The sequence below is a fragment of the Lethenteron reissneri genome, unplaced genomic scaffold, assembly GCF_015708825.2.
Source record: "Lethenteron reissneri isolate LAM-NWPU_2019-01 unplaced genomic scaffold, ASM1570882v1 scaffold_1342, whole genome shotgun sequence".
NCBI classification, from domain to species: domain Eukaryota; kingdom Metazoa; phylum Chordata; class Hyperoartia; order Petromyzontiformes; family Petromyzontidae; genus Lethenteron; species Lethenteron reissneri.
Window position 1 is genome coordinate 15,144 of NW_026891050.1, and position 19,302 is coordinate 34,445.

At 56.8% G+C, this 19,302-nt stretch overlaps 1 pseudogene; it reads right to left on the reverse strand.

Annotated features, from left to right (window-relative positions):
• Nucleotides 1-86: 86 nt before the first annotated feature.
• Nucleotides 87-9,687, reverse strand: LOC133362037 (endothelin receptor type B-like; annotated as a pseudogene).
• Nucleotides 9,688-19,302: the final 9,615 nt, after the last annotated feature.

The following is a 19,302-nucleotide window of genomic DNA, read 5'->3' on the forward strand; positions in this document are numbered from 1 at the left end:
CCCCGTTGCCCCACCCCCCCCCGGCAACTCTTCTCCCACCTCCCCTCCATCCACATCCCGCGGGGGGGGGGGGGGGCCAGCTCAGCTCAAGTGACGATGAACCTGTTGCTGGAGCGGGAGTTGCTGCGGCCGAGCGGGCTGCCCGGCGCCGCCACGGCCTTCTGCTGGAGCGCCGTCTGCTTGTCGCCCAGCAGCAGCACAGGCAGGACTGTGCACGGCGGCGACGACGAGGAGGAGGAGGAGGAGAGAGAGTTGGAGCGAGGAGGGTCGGCACTGCGACGAGCGACGTCAAATTCGCTCTCGCCGCACGCAAAGCGCTCGCCACACATGAACCGCGACACCTTCGCCGATCTCGTCAAGTGAGCGTCAACCCATCGCGCCAACTCCGCTCATCATCCTCACAGCAGCAGCAGCAGCAGCGGCGGCAGCAGCAGCAGCAGCAGCGGCAGCGGCAGCCGCGGCTTCTGACTGCTCGCCATCGAACACAGGCGGCGGTGGGGATCACCGCATCGCGCGGCGCTTTCAGACGCGCTTCTGCGGCCGTCTGCAACGCTCTTCCTTCCGATAATAGGAAGCCACTGGAGCTACGCACTTTTAAATTATCCACGTTGACAATCTCATTTCTTTAGAACTGCTTTTTGTGCTTAGTTTGTTGTCCTTTCCCCGCACCTCTGGTTAACACTAACCGCTACACCACTGCTCCCCTAAACACACACCCACTCACGTACACACATGCAAACATACATACTTGCATACAAACACGTAGTAGATACGCATCAATTCACGAGACCCGTATCAGTTTGAATTCGTCACGCGAACGTGCGACGCGATCGTCAGACCTGTGCACCAGCGGTGATTGTTGTTGTTGTTGATGTTGTTGTTGTTGTCGTGGTTCCCGAGCGCCGGCGATTGAGAAGCCCCCCCCCCCATGATCTAAACGTGACGACAGAAACGTGGCCGACGCCACCAAACGCACCTTGAAGCGGTTCCTGAACTTTGCGCTGACGACGTAGAGGGCGACGGGGTTGACGCACGAGTTGAGGGTCGCCAGGTTCATGCCGATGTAATTCAGCACGAGCAGGAAGCTGCAGGGGGCGGTGGTGGTGATGGCGGCAGAGGACACACCCGTTGTGAATCAGGAGCCAGGAGACCTTCACATTGCATCGGGGCCACGCACAGAACCCAGCCGTAGCCCAACCGCGACGAACACGGCCACGCTCCGAGCGGCGTGACAACGACACGCCGGTGAAGCGTTGATCGCAATCGGATCAGAATCTCAACATTGATTTGGACTTGGAGGAGGAATCCGATGAGCTACGAAGCTCTCTCCCCGCAGCTGTCCCGTAGGGGCGCGACAGAACGTCGCAACAGCAAACAACGCCAATGAGTGCAAAGTGTCCTCGGTCCGGCGAGACGCCCCCCCCCCCGCCTCCCCACGCTGTTGAGCTGCGATGTTTTGTGGGGGGTCCCATCCACCCCCCCTCGTTTACCACGCCGCTCGCATGACACGATCCGTGACACGATCCGTGACGCGATCCAGCTGCGCTCGTTCACCGGCCACGTGCCGTTGTTCGCGTTAAGGGGGCCGTGTGAGAAGCAAGCCACCGGGGGGGGGGGGGTGTAGCGGGTGCGTCGGACGTTCACAACAACGCCCTGGAGGAAACGCGGGGCTGGATGGAGTGGGGGGGGGTGGGGGGCATTGGCATTGGTGAAACATGACAGAGCAGGACGCTCCTAAAACAAACCCCACTCTTGACACTCGCTGAGTGTATTCTATTGCCAAGGGCGTCGTTTGCAAAGTAGATTGAGAACGACGCCTCTTCGCAAAGAACACTTCGCGTTCAGTTCGTCGTCCTTCCCCCGCACCTGCGGTGAGCGCGCTCGGCTACGTACGGTGCCAAAGAAGTTCCACGCGCAGGGCGTGGTGGTTGCGATTGGTATTATCACTGCTGCTGCTGCTGCGATATTCACGCCAGAGGTCGCAACCGGGTACCCGATACCCGTACCCTACCCGATACCCGGCTACCCGTACCCGGCCGGGTACGGGTACCCGTTTGCGACCCTGGTGCGGCCGGGTACGGGTACGGGTAGACCGTGAGTCACTGGTGAGTCACCGTGTGTCACTCATTTCCCAATGACTTGTCTCTTCTCATAATTCAAGTTCCTAGAATCAACCCACCCGCGCCTGCAACGTGGCTTCATCCCAGAGGTCGCAATCGGGTACCCGATACCCGTACCCTACCCGTACCCGGCCGGGTACGGGTAGGGTACGGGTAGGGTACGGGTAGGGTACGGGTAGGGTACAGGTAAGGTACGGGTAGGGTACGGGTAGGGTCTGGGTACGGGTAGGGTCTGGGTAGGGTACGGGTACGGGTAGGGTACGGGTACGGGTAGGGTACGGGTACGGGTACCCGTTTGCGACCCTGGTGCGGCCGGGTACGGGTAAGGAATCAAAACCCGTTTGCGACCTCTGATTCACGCGAAGACGATACAATTGACTCTTCATTCTCCCATGGGACGAGGAGGGCACGAGTAGAGAGGGAGAGAGGGGGGGGAGGGACGGTTCGGGGGTGCCCCCCCCACCTGAGCAGCTCGCAGCGGTTGGGGTCCATCTCGTCGTAGACGGTTCTCTTGAGGATGCGGCTGAGATGCAGCGGCAGCCAGCACAGCGCAAACACCACCGCCAGGCAGAACACCGCCTTGCCTGCCTCTCGTTGCTGTGTGTACACACACGCACGCACACACGCGCACGCACACACACACGTACACACACACGCACACACACACACACACGCACGCACACACGCACGTACACACACACACACATGCACACACACACGTACGCACACACACACACACACACGTACACACACACGCACACACACACGCACGCACACACACACGTACACACACACACGCACACACACACGTACACACACACGCACATACACACGCACACACACACACGCACACACACACGTACACACACACGCACATACACACACACGCAAACACACGCAAACATCCGTCGAATCAACATCTCGCAGTTTCACGAATCGTTCGGTGACAAAGTCGGAGAGCGAACGTCACGGACCCCTCCCTCCCCTCCTGCTCGCCACCGCAAATCGGTTACGTAACCGCACAACCACGGGGAGCCGTTCGGCCTCCAGCCGATGGGGCCGGCGGTACCGGAGGGAGGTCCCGAGGTTCGACACCTGCTTGAGGTGCTCGTCGATGGCGCTGCCAAGGTTTCGCTTCTTCATCCCAAGCATCTCGACGGTCGTGAGCGTGTAGAAGACCGCCGCGCAGGCCAGCGGCATGCAGAAGTAGAAGCCGAACAGCCACCAGTCCTTGGCTTTGGCGTAAAACTGCGAGGGCCCAGACAAGAGGTTTCGTCAGAGTCAGGCGGGGCGACAAATCTCCTCGTGGGATAGCCGAGCACAGGGTTGGTGGAGTATCTAATTAGCTGCCTGTCTCTGTGAGTGACTGAAAGACAGACCGTGTGTCAGAGGTCGCAATCGGGTACCCGATACCCGTACCCTACCCGATACCCGACTACCCGTACCCTGGTGCGGCCGGGTACGGGTAGGCCGTGAGTCACTGGTGAGTAACCGTTTGTCACTCATTTCCCAACGTCTTGTCTCTTCTCACAATTCAAGTTCCTAGAATCAACCCACCCGAGCCTGCAACGTGGCTTCATCCCAGAGGTCGCAATCGGGTACCCGATACCCGTACCCTACCCATACCCGGCTGGGTACGGGTACGACTGGATACGGGTACGGGTACCCATTTGCGACCCTGTTGCGGCCGGGTACGAGTACAGCAACCCGGACAAAAAACATTCGGTGACGATTCACATCCCCGTTTGTGCCGACCGGAGTTTGCGAAACCACCCCGCCCCCCCCCCCCACGGTTACGGCGACGCCGGTGGTTGCCACGTTCTTGACGCGCCGTGTCGCACCTCCACGAAGCTCGTCTGCGGGATGACCATGCACGTGTCGAGCGTCCGGTTGCGGTATTCCCAGGACAGCGTGTCGAAGGCCAGGAGCTCGGGCACCGCCAGCACCAGCGACAGCGTCCAGATGGCCAGGACTTTAAGCGCCGTGAGCAGGGAGAGGCCCACGCCCTGGAGGCGGTCCCAGTGCGCGACCGCACGGTACCTGCGTAGAGGGGTCACGGGAGGGCGAACAAACACACCGGGGGTGCTTGTGCCTGCACGCGGAAAGATGCTTACATCCACGTCCGCATCGGTTAGCCCTGGGGGGCTGTAATGGCGCTGTGATCCCCCACGGCACCACCCCTTGGGGGGGAGTTGCTATATAAGGCGGTGAGCCGGTGGGCTCGGGGTTCAGTGTTTAGCTTAAACCAGAGAAGAGAGAAGACCGGCTAGATAGGCCCTGGGACTCCCCTGGCTCGCCGTGCTTCTAAGGAGCAACCAAGGCAAGCCAGTGGCGTGGCCCCCAGAGCCCAGAGCCGATGTTCTTGTAAGAGCCGGTCTGGGGACTCAGGGTGCCGTGATCCCAGCTTGGCCAGAGCTGGATCAGCTAGCCTCCCCTAGCCCTGTAGTGGAGGACCTGGGAGTAGGCTAGCCGGGTTAGAGACAGTGGGAGCTCCCTGTTAGACGGGTGAAGTGGCCGGTCTGGTGACTCAGGGTGCCGTGATCCCAGCTTGGCCAGAGCTGGATCACTAGCCTCCCCTAGCTCTCGAGTGGAGGACCTGGGAGTAGGCTAGCTGTGACATAGATTGTGGGATCTCCCTGTTAGACGGGTGAACGGGACGATACCCCTGCGAGTGTTGTATACATTGGCCTGTGCTGAGTGAACCGTTTAATAAACCTACTACACCGACTACACCTGCACAGCCACCAAAGATAAAGGCAATGACCCCCCCCCCCCACCCGTGTAGCCTGTAACAGGCTGTTGTCTCGCCGGTGGCGATGTTTACACACCGCACCACGTCCTCATTTGAGGCCGAGTCTACCTAGGGAAGGCCCAGGACCGGTTCAAATAATCGTCACCGGTGTTGGCCGTGAGCGGGAAACGGGCGATCGCTTGGGGTCCTGAAGCGGAGGAGGGGGCGGCCAAGTTGGTGCTGGTTGGTTTGTCGAGGCGAGAACTCGCGAGTGAGCGGGACGGGTCTCGCTCGCAGGAGCGAGCTGGATCGACACGGTGACACGTGCCGCATGTTTGGGAAGCTGGGATTAGCTTCAGCCGCGTCCGTCCGGTTTGGCAACCTGAAACAATGTGTACGCACAGCGGCTCACCACATCCAGTATACAGATCGCTATGTCTGTGGCTGCTAGACGGCGCTGGTGCCATCTACAACAGTCTACCAGGAAGTCGGACAATACTCAGTGAGAAATGAGGTTCTGGGTGACACCCAAGGAATGACACCGTCACTTAATTATCTTGAATCAAAGCTTGGCTATCCCCGAGGGCTGTGGAATTGCTTAAAAACATACTGTTGTAGCCTGCTGCTTATAACAGAAAAAGCAGAAGGGAGGAGGGAGGGAGGAGGAGGAATGTAAACTCTGGAGATGTACTACGACTGTTCCTATTCTATTTGTATGTTACCAGGCAAGGCCCACTCAGCTGTATACGACCTGGACACAAACGACAGCTCAACGAAGTAGCTGATCACGTGGGGACATTTAGAGCAGCAGCCAAATAGCATTTATAATCAAGCGCATGTTTTTTTGTCTTAATTTGGAGGGAAAAACCAGAGGACTCGGAGAAAAATTCCACACGATCACGGGGAGAATATGCAAACTGGAAATAGACAGCAGCAGCAGCAGGCGTCAGGGTCGAGATCAAACCCACGACTTCCTGTATACCAGGCGAGGTAGTTAACCCATTTCCATTTTTCTTCTGATTCCGTACACGTATGTCATGCACACGTACATCATCGGAACGGAATCGGAAGAACAACTAAAATAAAATTACTTTATCGATAACCGAGGCTCCCACAAGGCCATACGGGAGGGAGTGTGGCTATTGCCACCTCTGGGATGAAGCCATGTTGCAGGCGCGGGTGGGTTGAGTCTAGGAACTTGAATTGTGAGAAGAAACAAGACGTTGGGAATCGTGTCGTCACAGTTCTCCGCGGTGAGCACGATGTCTTCAAGAACACGCCAGACCAAGTTCACGCCAACAAGCGATTTGAGCGTTTCCGAGATTTGAGCCGTGAACGGGAACAGCGAGCGGCCGGGTCTCTCCTCACCTGTCCACGCTGAGCACGCACAGACTCAGCGCGCTGACGCCCAGAGAGGCCTTCTGCACGAAGGGCACCGTCTTGCACATGGTGGCACCGAATGGCCAGCTCTCGGCGTGCAGCTGGAAAGATAAGAACGCACCGCACGCACCCCGCAGGTTTTCTCTGGAAATGAATTGAGGAATTGAATTGGGGTCCTCCCAAACATCAACAACAACTATACTCTTAGTTCTTTCGGTAAAGTCACCATGTAGGCAAAAAATGAAATTAAAATTAATAAAAATAAAACAAAATCACGACGTTTCGGAGGCAACACAAGTCTCCGTCATCAGGTGGGACCGTCACAGCCAGTCACGAAAGCTTCAAATCTAGAATCAACAACAACAACAACAGTTCTAGATTTGAAGTTTTCGTGACTGCAAGGGTCCATGCTCTTTGGTGTTTTTCGGTAAAGTCACGTAGGTGAAAAAGAAAATAAAAATAAATGAAATCACGACGTTTCGGAGGCAACACAAGCTTCCGTCTTCAACAACAAAAGTCTCAAGAACTTTTAGAGGCCTTTTTTTTGGGGGGGGGGGGGGTAAAAGTCAATCGAGTTAATGACCACAACAAAGGTTTTTTGTGTTAGATCGCGTAAGTAGAAATGCTGTGTCATAACCCTCCACCACCCGACACAGCCAGTAAGGTTTGTCACGTAAACAACGCGCCAATTAGTTGATTAATTCGCATCCTCGCAACGAGCACAGGGAGACTCCCGTGTACCGTTTACAGCCACGACCGGTCGTGGAAATTCCACATTCCCATGACAGTGGCGAGTCTGCTCATGGCAACACCGCTGTTGACTTCACCATCTTGGGGTAAAACATTTATTTTTTGCAATTGAGGCATCGTCGTTTCATCTATGCATTTCTATTTGTTACATAACTACAGTTTTTACACTCTACTTTGGCCAGAATATTCCTAAGTTAGTGAATAACAACTGGATATTAGCCAATTTACTTTTTGCGAATATTCTCTCTTTGAATATCAAAATCTGAATATGTATTGACACTGGAGGAGGAATCCGATGAGCTATGAAGCTCTTTTTCACAGATGTCCAGTAGGGGCACGGGGTCAGAACGTTAGAACAACAAAGTGAAAAAAAAACATGACAGTCTATATATATTTACGTGTATATAGTATCCAAGTGTACGTACGTATGTTAAACCGCTTTCACGCCACACATAGCCGAGCGTGCTAATCGGCTGCAGACACGTGAGCGTTTTGTACACACACACACAGGTACACACACACACACAGGTACACACACACACAGGTACACACACACACACACAGGTACACACACAGGTACACACACAGGTACACACACAGGTACACACACACACACAGGTACACACACACACAGGTACACACACACACACAGGTACACACACACAGTACACACACACACACAGGTACACACACACACACAGGTACACACACAGGTACACACACACACACAGGTACACACACACACACAGGTACACACACAGGTACACACACACACACAGGTACACACACACACACACAGGTACACACACACACGTACACACACACAGGTACAAACACACAGGTACACACACACACAGGTACACATACACACACAGACACACACAGGTACACACACACACGTACACACACACAGGTACACACACACACACAGGTACACACACACAGGTACACACACACAGGTACACACACACACAGGTACACACACACAGGTACACACACACACCAGGTACACACACACAGGTACACACACAGGTGCACACACACAGGTACACACACACACAGGTACACACACACAGGTACACACACACACACACACAGGTACACACACACACAGGTACACACACAGGTACACACACACACAGGTACACACACACACAGGTACACACACAGGTACACACACACACAGGTACACACACACACAGGTACACACACAGGTACACACACACACGTACACACACACACAGGTACACACACACACGTAGACTTTGGCGACCAATATTATCCATAAGGGGATTGTTTTTGGGATTAGATCGCGCAAATATAAACAACGCGACCTCTACGATGGTTGTACATCCGTCGCATGCTGTAGCTGGGGGGGGGGGGGGGGGCGACACGCTGGTGCTCGCCTGTGGGGCCGTGCTCTGGAGGCAAGGGTTGGTGGGTCACGCAGAGATTTGTCAAACTCCCAACCCACTGGGGCTGCGAGGCGCCCTGGAGATGGGCAGTCCACAAAGTGGTCTCTGGAATCCATCACGTGCAGAAGCTACACATATTGGCCAAACATCCTCAAGCAGGATGCTCGTTCTACAGTCTTGAAACTCCTTGGGGCTTTTCTGGATACATCAGAGGGAATTGTTGTTGATTTTCTGCCCATCTGTTTACACTGGTCAACAACAAAAAAACATGTTTTTCTGGCCTGGACTTGTGCAGCTGTTCTAGACTAATTTCAGGGTGCTGATTCCAAATCTGATCTCAGATTTGCTCCATCACATCTCATTTTCATGCTATCGGCATACCCTATTTTCATTGATTTTACCCGAAATTAACTCTGTCACTTATGATTGCAAGTTGTTGCGAGTCAGTGACTGCTTTAGTGTTAAAATATGGTGCTCTATTTTTAGGATAGTGCGTTTATAATATCATTTTATGTAGATATCCACATTTATTTAATATTTTTCTTCTGCATTTTTTTTTGAAAATGCAAATATTTGATATCTCAAAAACCTGATGTGATAGGCAAAAACTGATGCCAGATTTGGAATCAGCACCCCAAAAGTGTGATGACCAGTGTTATCGGCCATTATTTTAGATGTTTTGACCGAAAAAACCCAAGAGTATGAATCCTTGCAGCCACGAAATCTTCAAATCCAGCCAGCAGCAGCAGCACGTGGCTAAGAACTCGCGTTGTTATTGACACCGCACCACGTGCGCGCGTCCTACCCCCCCCCTCCTCACCTTGTACACGTTGACGGGCATGTCTAGGACGATGTAGAAGAGGTCTCCCAGAGCGAGGCTGGCGATGAGGACGCTGCTCCCGTTGCGCATCATCGACTTGTCCCCGTAGACGACGAGCAGCAGCGCCGCGTTGCCGACGCTCCCCACGAGGAAGACGACGCTCGCCACGGCCGCGTTGACGCGCTTGAAGACGAGGCCCACGCCGCTCTGCGCCAGGCACGGGGGCGGCCTCCCGCCAGCTCTGGGTCCCGGTGGGGACGCCGAGAAGGAGGAGGAGGAGGAAGACGGAGGAGGAGGAGGAGAGGACGAGGCCATCGCTGGACTGGTCATGGTCTGGGCGTCTGTCCACTGGGACTGCTCTAAGGGTGCAAGAGACGGTGGGGTTCCTTGGCCGTGTACCGAGACCAAGCCGACCAGGGTGGCCAGGGAGAGGCACAAGAAGGTGGACGTGAGCCTCCTAGGGGTGGACATCGTGGTCGAGGTGGCGGTGTGTGTGTGTGTGGTCACGCTGGATGTGAACTCGTGTCCACGTGTTCCTCCTGCTGATCCTCCCGGGGCAAAGTTCACTCGGTGTGCAGCTTCCGGGTGAACAATTTTTTTTTAGAAATATTAAAACCCCCCCCCCCCACGCTTTCATCTTCTTGGCTCTTTCGGTGAAGTCACGTAGAAGGGAAATAATAAAAGAATAAAAAGACAACAATAAAAAAGTATTTTAATATTATTTAATTATTTTTTCTATTTTTATTTTATTACTGTATTGTAAAGTTTTATTTTTATTCTTTTATTATTTCCCTTCTACGTGACTTTACCGAAAGAACCAAGAAGATGAATCCCTGCAGTCACGAAAGCTTTAAATCAAACCCCCCCCCCCCCCCCACGCTTTAATTAAATGTCACTGTCCCAGATGCCCCCCCCCGTGCCCCCCTCTTCCCCCATCGCCCCTCCCCCTCCTGCCTTCCCCCCTCCCCCCCCGTGCCCCCCCCCTTCCCCCATCGCCCCTCCCCCTCCTGCCTTCCCCCCCTCCCCCCCCGTGCCCCCCCCCCTCCCCCCCGTGCCCCCCCCTTCCCCATCGCCCCTCCCCCTCCTGCCCCCCCCCCCGCCCCTCGGCGCGGCTGCTCTGAGGATTCAACAACAGACGGAGTTTGTTAAATAATAAAAGCGTGTAATAAACAAACAATAGTTTGAGTGTAAATACTTTATATTAAGTTCACTTGCTTGCTTGCTTACGACCGTGCAAATCTTTCGCTCGTTTTTAACCCACTTCCCGTGATCCAATCGAGCTGACATTTTCCACACAGACTCGTTGTGCGAGACAATGTTCGTGAAACATTTTTTTCCCAAATTTTACACTTTTTATGGAAAACAAATTAAATATTTAATTACCAATTGCTTAATACTGGCAGACAATCATCTGACCCATAGGTGGCAGCCATCTCAAGCCAGAGGACGAGAGGACTCTAGCCGCCACGCATATAAAGGATTTATAGTGAAAAACTTTGTTTTTACGGGTTATACTTGTTTTACCGACTGTACTCGGCTGTTGGCGTCGCTTGCTGGGTAGGAGGTGGTGGAGTTACGCGCTCGTCGAGTTTTGCGTATAAACCCAAACATTATTGTCCTCAACACGAGCGCACAGCGGTGAAATGTAACACAAATTATACTGGGTACAATGAGATACAGTAGACTGTAAAAAATATCACAAAAATACTGCACGTAAATGATATCATCTTCTTGGTTCTTTCGGTAAAGTCACGTAGAAGGGAAGTAATAAAATAATAAAAATAAAACATAATAAAATAAAACAATTCTCACGACGTTTTGGCCACAACGCAAGCAGCCGTCCTCAGGTGAAAACCAGGTCCGTCAAGGCGACAGAGTCTGAATGAAACAGCCCACGAGCTTGGAGCATGTATATAAGCTGGGCGCCTTGACAAAGGAATTTGCATATCAAGAGGAATTTAGCATATTTATGGGATATATTGTCCTCGACAGTAAATTAAAGGAAAGAGAGAAATTGTGGTATTACTGTGAATGTATGTCAGCCGATGAGTAAGCTTCGTCGCGTAAAACAAAAAAGTGCGCGACCTTACCCAACAACTGTGGGGGCCGTTGGCCCCCGGGGTCCCTCCCGCCTGTATCCCCTATTCGTTTACGTTACCCCACCTCCCTATTACCCGCTACGGTTTCGCCGGCATTCGAACGCGACACCCCTACTATTTACAGCCTCGCGCCGCGCTCCCACGCTGCGAACATACGTGCGCACATCATCATCAATCAAACGCCGTGCTCGCAGTATAGCCCTGTGCGGCACGTTACCAATGCGCATCCGTATCCGACACGTAACGAACGTATGCGCACTCCCACACACACAGCTCTACACGGCACTCACTCTTGCGCCGCTCTGCGCCGCGCTGGCCGCTCACGCTACGATCGCGCACCTGGGGTACGCCGATTTCGCACGACGAGAGCTTACGCATACACCGTACCACACGCGTTCACACTTATAACACGGGATCACACGAGCACACGCAAGCGGGGCAGACGCCGACACAACGACTCAAGTTGCCGCCGCCGTGCGCGCGAGATAAACCGTACAACAATGCGCAGCCGATTACGCGCTCGAGCACACGCAAGCTCGCACAAAGCTAACAGCTTCACTGCGCACCGCGGTTTCGCACACGCGAGCGGGGTGCACGCCGACACGACGACTCGTCCCCTCCCGCACTCGCGCGTGCACGTCAACACAAGTATCGTGCAAGGACGATTCTCCTCTCACACGGCTGCGTAGGCACGCCAACACACAAAAGTGCTCTCCTCGGGCGTTAACACACACACCTCCGTACCCGCACCATCGTACAGAGACCACGGCCTTTACGCATACAACGACCACACACCCGCGAATGCAGTGCACGCTAATACCACGTTCAAAAACACCCAACAACACGGTTTTGTTACTACGCTCGAGATTTTATTAACCCTTGTTAACTCACCGAGCCACCCGTGTGTGTGTACGAGCCAGCAATGCGCTTCCAACCCACTCTCTAGTGGCGTGCAGCCCTATTCTATGCTGCGCTCTCTGTTACACCGCTTTCCTACTCGTCCTTACCCCGAACTAACCTTCTCCTACGGATCCTACTCTCCGCTCTGAGGTGTTGTAAGGCGCGTAATACGATACCGTCTGTAGTCCTAGGTGACCTTGCGGCGCTCAGGTCGTCCTGCAGACGATCCTGCGGCTCGCCCGATGACTCCCTCGTCGTTGACCCCGTGTCACTACTCCAGAAGAAGAGAGTTCCCTACTGCCCCTGCGTTTTCTTTTAAACTATCCACGTCAAAGGCTTGAGAAACCGTGGGGTAACCCCCCCGAGGGGGCCCTCGAGTGAAAACTCAGGGTAGGTGACCCGACCACAAGGCCCTACGTGGGTGCGGGTGCGTGCTTATGTGGGGGGGTGATGGGGGGCAGTGCAGTGGTGGAAGCCGGGCGGCTCCCTGGCTCGGCAGAGCGGCCCCGTCGTTGTGGCACCACATAGCCCCCCGGGGTGCCAGTCCCCGTCCCGGGTTGACTGGAGCACCTCGCCTGGGTTGCCCCCACGAGGTATCGCCGCGGGGTCCGCGGGATTCGCCCGGCCCTTGTGGCTGGCCTCGGGGGTGGCGGCTCCGTCTCCTGGGGCTCCGGCGGTGGTCTCCTCCTCCATTCCAACGGCTCCCCTCGGCCTCTGGCACCTGCGGGCTGGGGAACAAACTCAGAGGCGGTGGGGTTTAAGGGTCGCCGTCCTCGTCGCCCCCGGCCCCGCCCGGGGCCCCTCGGAGCCCGGGGCTCCGTGGGGCCCATATACTGCGCGAGGCCCCCGGGCACGGGGGGTGGGGGGACCCCGGGGTTTCGGGGTACTTGGACGGCGGGGCTCCCCCCCTCGGGGGCTGCTCGCCACGGCTTCAGTCGGCGGATGTTGACCACCATCTCCCGGCCCCTCTCTCCTCCCTGAATCAGCACCGTCCATGGTGAGATCTGCCGTCTCACAATCCAGGGTCCTCGCCAGTAGGTGGTCAGCTTCCCCACCTGTCCGGCACCGACGCGGGGAGTGTACAGCCACACCTCGGAGCCCGCAGTGTAGAAGGGGGGCTCCATACGGGGTCGCGTGCCCTGCTCTTGCCGCTGGTGCGCGGCCTCTCCGTGCGGGTAGGCTCGGCCCCTGGCCCTTCGCAGGGTCTCCAGCAAGTGCTCCACGGGGTGGCTCCCTTCCTCCCGTTGCGGCGGAGGGACACCGAACAGCAGATCTGCGGGCAGGCGAGACTCGCGACCAAACATCATTAGGAACGGGGTCTGTCCTGTAGATGTGTGAACGGCGGTGGTGTAGGCGAACAGGGCATAGGGGAGGTGTTCGTCCCAGTCCTGTTGATTCGCGGCCGCCATGCGTTTAAGCTTCCCGGCCAGAGTCTGGTTCATCCTCTCTACCATCCCGTTCGCCTGGGGGTGATACGCCGTGGTTCGGTCCTTCTGGATCCCGAACTCTCGGCACAGCGCCTGGAATAGTTCGGCCTCGAATTCACTACCCTGGTCGGTAATGACTCGTTCGGGGATCCCGCACTTAAGTACCTAGTTTTCCACGATGGCCCGGGCCACTACGAGGGCTGTTTTATCCGGGATAGCCACCGCCACGGGGTAGCGGGTGAAGTACTCCACCGCTACGAGAATATATCGGTTGCCCTGGTGGGATCGTGGAAAGGGCCCCTGCAGGTCGATTCCGACCAACTGATTCGTCCGACTGACTCGGAACGGCCTCAGGGGTACCTGGTACCTCGCCGGCTTTTGCCCACACTGCTGACAGGCCCGGCAGCCCTGCACCCAGGCGGCCACATCTTGCGCCAATTTAGGCCAGAGATACTGGCGACGCAGAGTCTCCCGGGTGCGCCGTTCCCCATCATGGCCCCCGAGCGGGTGGTCGTGTACCAGTCGTAGTAGTTGGGGTCGCACATGGGCGGGAACGCAGATGCACCCCGGCTGCCCAGCGTCGGCCAGTTCCCTCACCACCCCGTTTTTCTACACACAACCGGGCATACAAACCGCTCCAGGGTCCTGGTAGGGCGCTCTTTTCCTCCCGCAGTGCCGCCTCCACTGCCGCCAGATCCAGATCTCGCTGCTGGGTCTGTCTCAGCTGCTCGTCGTTTAGGCCCGGGAAGGCGCAGCCGACGTCCTCCTGGATCCGTCCGATTGGGTCCCGAGCCGCGGGTCCCGCGCTTGCCGGGCGGTCGACGGGATCCTCAGTGCCACCTGTGAGGGTCTCTGTGGCGCACACTGCACTCTCTCTCGCTGGGGAGGGGTCAGTGGCCACGGCCTCTCGGGGTCCGTTGCCTGCCGGCAGCATCCCCCCGTGAACACGGGCAGGCCTCCTCCGCCCTCGTCTCGGCGTACACCGTGGGTCGCCTCGACCAAGGTGTCCGTGTTTGCATGCGTCGGCCAGCCCGATACTCGATTTGCAGGTTGTACTCCTGCAACTGCGCCAACCACCAGGCCATCTGCCCCCGCGGCTCCTTGAATGTAAGAAGAAACTGCAGAGCATAATGGTCAGTGCGTACGCGACATCTCCTGCCGTACAAATACGGCCGGAACTGTTTGCATGCGAAAATCACGGCGTACAACTCTTGGCGGGTCACGCAATAGTTCAGCTCGGCCCCACTCAAGGTCCGGCTGGCGTACGCGATGACTCGTTCCGTCCATCCTGTACCTGTGACAACACCGCGCCCAGCCCGCTGCTGCAGGCGTCGGTGTCCAAAATAAAATCGGTGGTAAAATCGGGGAAAGCGAGGGTGGGGGCGTGGGTGAGGTGGTCTTTGAGAGTGGTGAAGGCCGTCTGGCAGGCCCCCGTCCACTGATAGGGTGCTTAGGGGAGGTGAGTTGGGTGAGGGGGCGTGCAATCTCGCTGAATACCCTTTACAAATCGACGATAAATAGGTGGCGAGCCCCAAAAATGATTGATCTCCGTCAAATTCCTTGGCCGTGGCCACTCCACTACGGCGCGTACCTTCTCCGGATCGGTGTGCACGCCTGCCTCGCTGACGCGATGCCCGAGGTACCCCACCTCGCGTTGTGCGATGTAACACTTACGTGGCTTGAGCTTGAGATGAGCCGCTCGCAGTCGCTGGAACACCTCTCGAAGCCTGGACCAATGCTTAGACAAAGATCTACTGAACACTATCACATCGTCCAAGTAAATCAGGCACTGTTCCCACTGCAAGCCCCGCATCACCAACTCCATCAACCGCTGGAACGTCGCGGGAGCGTTTAGTGAGTCCGAACGGCAACACTCGAAACTCAAACAGGCCCATCGGGGTGTGTGAATGCTGTTTTTGGCCGATCCTCCTCCGTCATCTCCACCTGCCAGTTACCGGACGCCAGATCGAGGGTGGAAAAAATACCGCGCTCCTGCGAGACTGTCGAAGGTGTCGTCGATGCGGGGTATGGGGAAGGCATCGCGAGGCGTGACTGCGTTCAATTTACGGTAATCGACGCAGAACCGGGTTGACCATCCTTTTTCGTTACTAGTACCACCGGGGCTGACCAGGGGCTCGCCGAGGGCTGAATTATGTTATCGCGAAGCATGTCCCCAACCGCCTCTTTGATCTGGGTGCGTTCGGGTGCGCCCACTCGGTACGCAGGGAGTTTGATGGGTCGGGCTGCACCGGTGTCAATTTGGTGCTTAACAAGGTCGGTCCGACCAACGTCCGAGTCATGTTCGCTGAACACGTCGGCATACTCCCGAAGTAACTCGCGCAGCCGATCGGCCTCTCCCTTAGGTAAGTCCGCCCATGGTACATGTAACGCGTCGAGCAGGGGAACGACCTCGGCTCGGGGAGTCGGGCCGACTCGCCAGGCCAGGTCCTGCTCACCCTCAGGACGACCGGGGTCCTCAGCCCAGAGTGCGAACACCGAGTCGTTAGAGTGGCGTGCGTGCAGGGGGGTGTACTGTGGCTATCGGGGTGCGCCGTCGCAGTATCGCTGGGGTATTGTGGGGGTTAAACATCCGCATAAACAATCGGTCCCCATCTGCGTTTACCAACGTGGCGGATCCCACAACCCCATACCGTTTTGCCAACTCCGGGTGAGGAGTTAGCATTACCTCCCCTGATGGTCGGAGCGCGGGGTCGGTGGGGGATGTTGCCACCGGCACCAGCATCTCGGTGAGTGGCCCGATGGTGACTGCCGTCGCCAGGATAGCGGCCACAGGTGCAAAGCGGAGGCGCGTTGGTTCTCGTCCCAGGAACGGTATCCGCTCGCCGTTGCTCTCTATGGTGGCGCATCGCTGGCGGGATTGCACGTTGAGTCCCAACCGTTCTAGGAGGTCGGTGCCTGCGATACACTCGTGACACAACGTACTCGAACGTAGAACTCCTGCGTGCACACCTGGCTGCCTATGCGGACCTCAAGGGTGGCTCTCCCCAGCAGCCCCCATTCCGGCTCCGCTCGCAAGTGTGCAGCGCGCGGTCCGGGGCCTGCAGGTGACGCACGTCGACCCCGATCGCGCTGCAGTGCGCTGCGCTCACGAGCGAGGCCACCGCCCCCGTGTCCGCAGGATTCGGGTACGCACTCCGTTTACCTCCCCTTCCACCAGCGACGTGGCCCCCGTGATCCCCGCACCAGCTCCCGCAGCCAGTCGCCAGGAGTAGTCGCCGTTTCCGTGGGCGTTGTTGCTGGAACCTGTGTGGAGATCAACTCGCTCGCCATTATTCTCACAGCTTGTTTTGTGTCGGGGCTACGTCGATTTCACCCCCCGGTGGTCCCCTCTCTAGGGGGGCCTTAGTGTTTGACCTTAGCTCTTGTCTAGCTCGGGCGACCTGAGGACAGTCCCTCACTAGATGCCCTCGGCGATCGCACATATAACATGCCCGGGGAGGGGGGGCGGTTCCGTAGCGGGTCCCCTGTCCGCTCCCTCTCCCAGTACGCAGTTGTCCCAAATCGGACTCTAATTGGGACACCCTCCCGGCCAGCCCCCCTACGGTCGAGCGTAGTTCCCCCATCTCAGTCTCAATGGTAGACTGTAGCTTGGCCATATTTCGGCTCATTTTATCGTCTACTTGGGTTATCATATCTCCCATGCCAGTTTGTAACCCGGCTACCTATCCCGGGGTTGTCTCGCAGGACACTGGAGGCTCTCTTTCCCGGCCCCTTACCGTCCTCGCGAGCTCCTGTTCCTCCTCCTCGTCTTCCGAGAGCAGGCTCGCAATGGCGCGCTCTCGTCCCAGCCCCCGGAGCTGCGCACGCTCGCTGTGAATTCTTTCACACTTACGTGCGGCGCTCGGACAAGGTCGTTTAAAGGGAAGACGTGGGCAGCTCATGTCTGGCTGCCACCACGCCGTGCGAGACAGGTACCGCTGGATTTCTCGGCGGCCCAGTTCCTCAATAACATCAGTTGCGTACCCCGGGCGTGCGATCTTTGTTAACTCGCGCACATCCTCGGCGTAATCACGTAGATCTTCGCCCAGGTTGGCGACGGCGCGCCTCTAAGGCCGATTTTGCTTCCTCCTCGTCACGCGTGCCAAAACGCTGATCGAGTCGGCGCTCAGCTCCTCTAGCTGTGTCTGTGCGCTCGCGGGTTAACGCTTCTACAAAATCGGCTGCCCCGCCCATCAGATTCATATTAAGTTGACGTACTGCCTGCGCGTCCGTCCATACCATTAATTTCCTTGGCCCCTAAGAGATTGCGGGCGAATGCCTTCCACGAAGGGGCCCCCGGCCGGGTAAATATTAGTCTTATTTAGCGTGAGTAACGCGGGGGTCCATCCCACTTCGGACCCCAATTTGTGGGGGCCGTTGGCCCCCGGGGTCCCTCCCGCCTGCATCCCTATTCCGTTTACGTTACCCCACCTCCCTATGTACCCGCTACGTTTTTCGCCGGCATTCGAACGCGACGCCCCCTACTGTTACAGCCTCGCGCCGCGCTCCCACGCTGCGAGCATACGTGCGCAACATCTCATCAATCAAACGCCGTGCTCGCAGTATAGCCCTGTGCGGCACGTTACCAATGCGCATCGTATCCGACACGTAGCGAACGTATGCGCACTCCCACACACAGCTCTGCGCGGCACTCACTCAACACTGACCACTCCGTTAGGATCGCGCACCTGTATACACACGTCGTGAACGTGCGCGCACACACATACAGCTCCACACGCGATACCACTCTTGCGCCGCACTGCGCCACGCTGGCCGCTCACGTTACGATCGCGCACCTGGGGTACGCCGATTACGCACGCCGAGAGCTTACGCAAGTAACGAGCACACGCAAGCGGGGCACACGCCGACACAACGACTCAAGTTGCCGCCGCCGTGCGCGCGAGACAAACCGTACAACAATGCGCAGCTGATTACGCGCTCGAGCACACGCAAGCTCGCACAAAGCTAACAGCTTCACTGCGCACCGCGGTTTCGCACACCGCGAGCGGGGGCGCACGCCGACACGCCGACTCGTCCCCTCCCGCACGTCGCGCGTGCACGTCAACACAGTATCGTGCAAGGACGATTCTCCTCTCACACGGCTGCGTAGGCACGCCAACACACCAAAGTGCTCTCCCCGGGCGTTAACACACCACCGCCGTACCCCACAATCGTACAGAGACCACGGCCTTTACGCATACAACGACCCACACCCCCGAAGCAGTGCACGCTAATACCACGTTCAAAAACACCCAACAACACGGTTTTGTTACTACGCTCGAGATTTTATTAGCCCTTGTTAACCCACCGAGCCACCCGTGTGTGTGTACGGCCAGCAAGGCGCTTCTAACCCACTCTCTAGTGGCGTGCAGCCTATTCTATGCTGCGCTCTCTGTTAAACCGCTTTCCTACTCGTCCTTACCCCGAACTAACCCTCTCCTACGGATCCTACTCTCCGCTCTGAGTGTTGTAAGGCGCGTAATACGATACCGTCTGTAGTCCTAGGTGACCTTGCGGCGCTCAGGTCGTCTGCAGACGATCTAGCGCTCGCCCGATGACTCCCTCGTCGTTGACCCCGTGTCACTACTCCAGAAGAAGAGTTTCCCTACTGCCCCACGTTTTCTTTAAACTATCCACATCAAAGGCTATGCGCCCCCGTC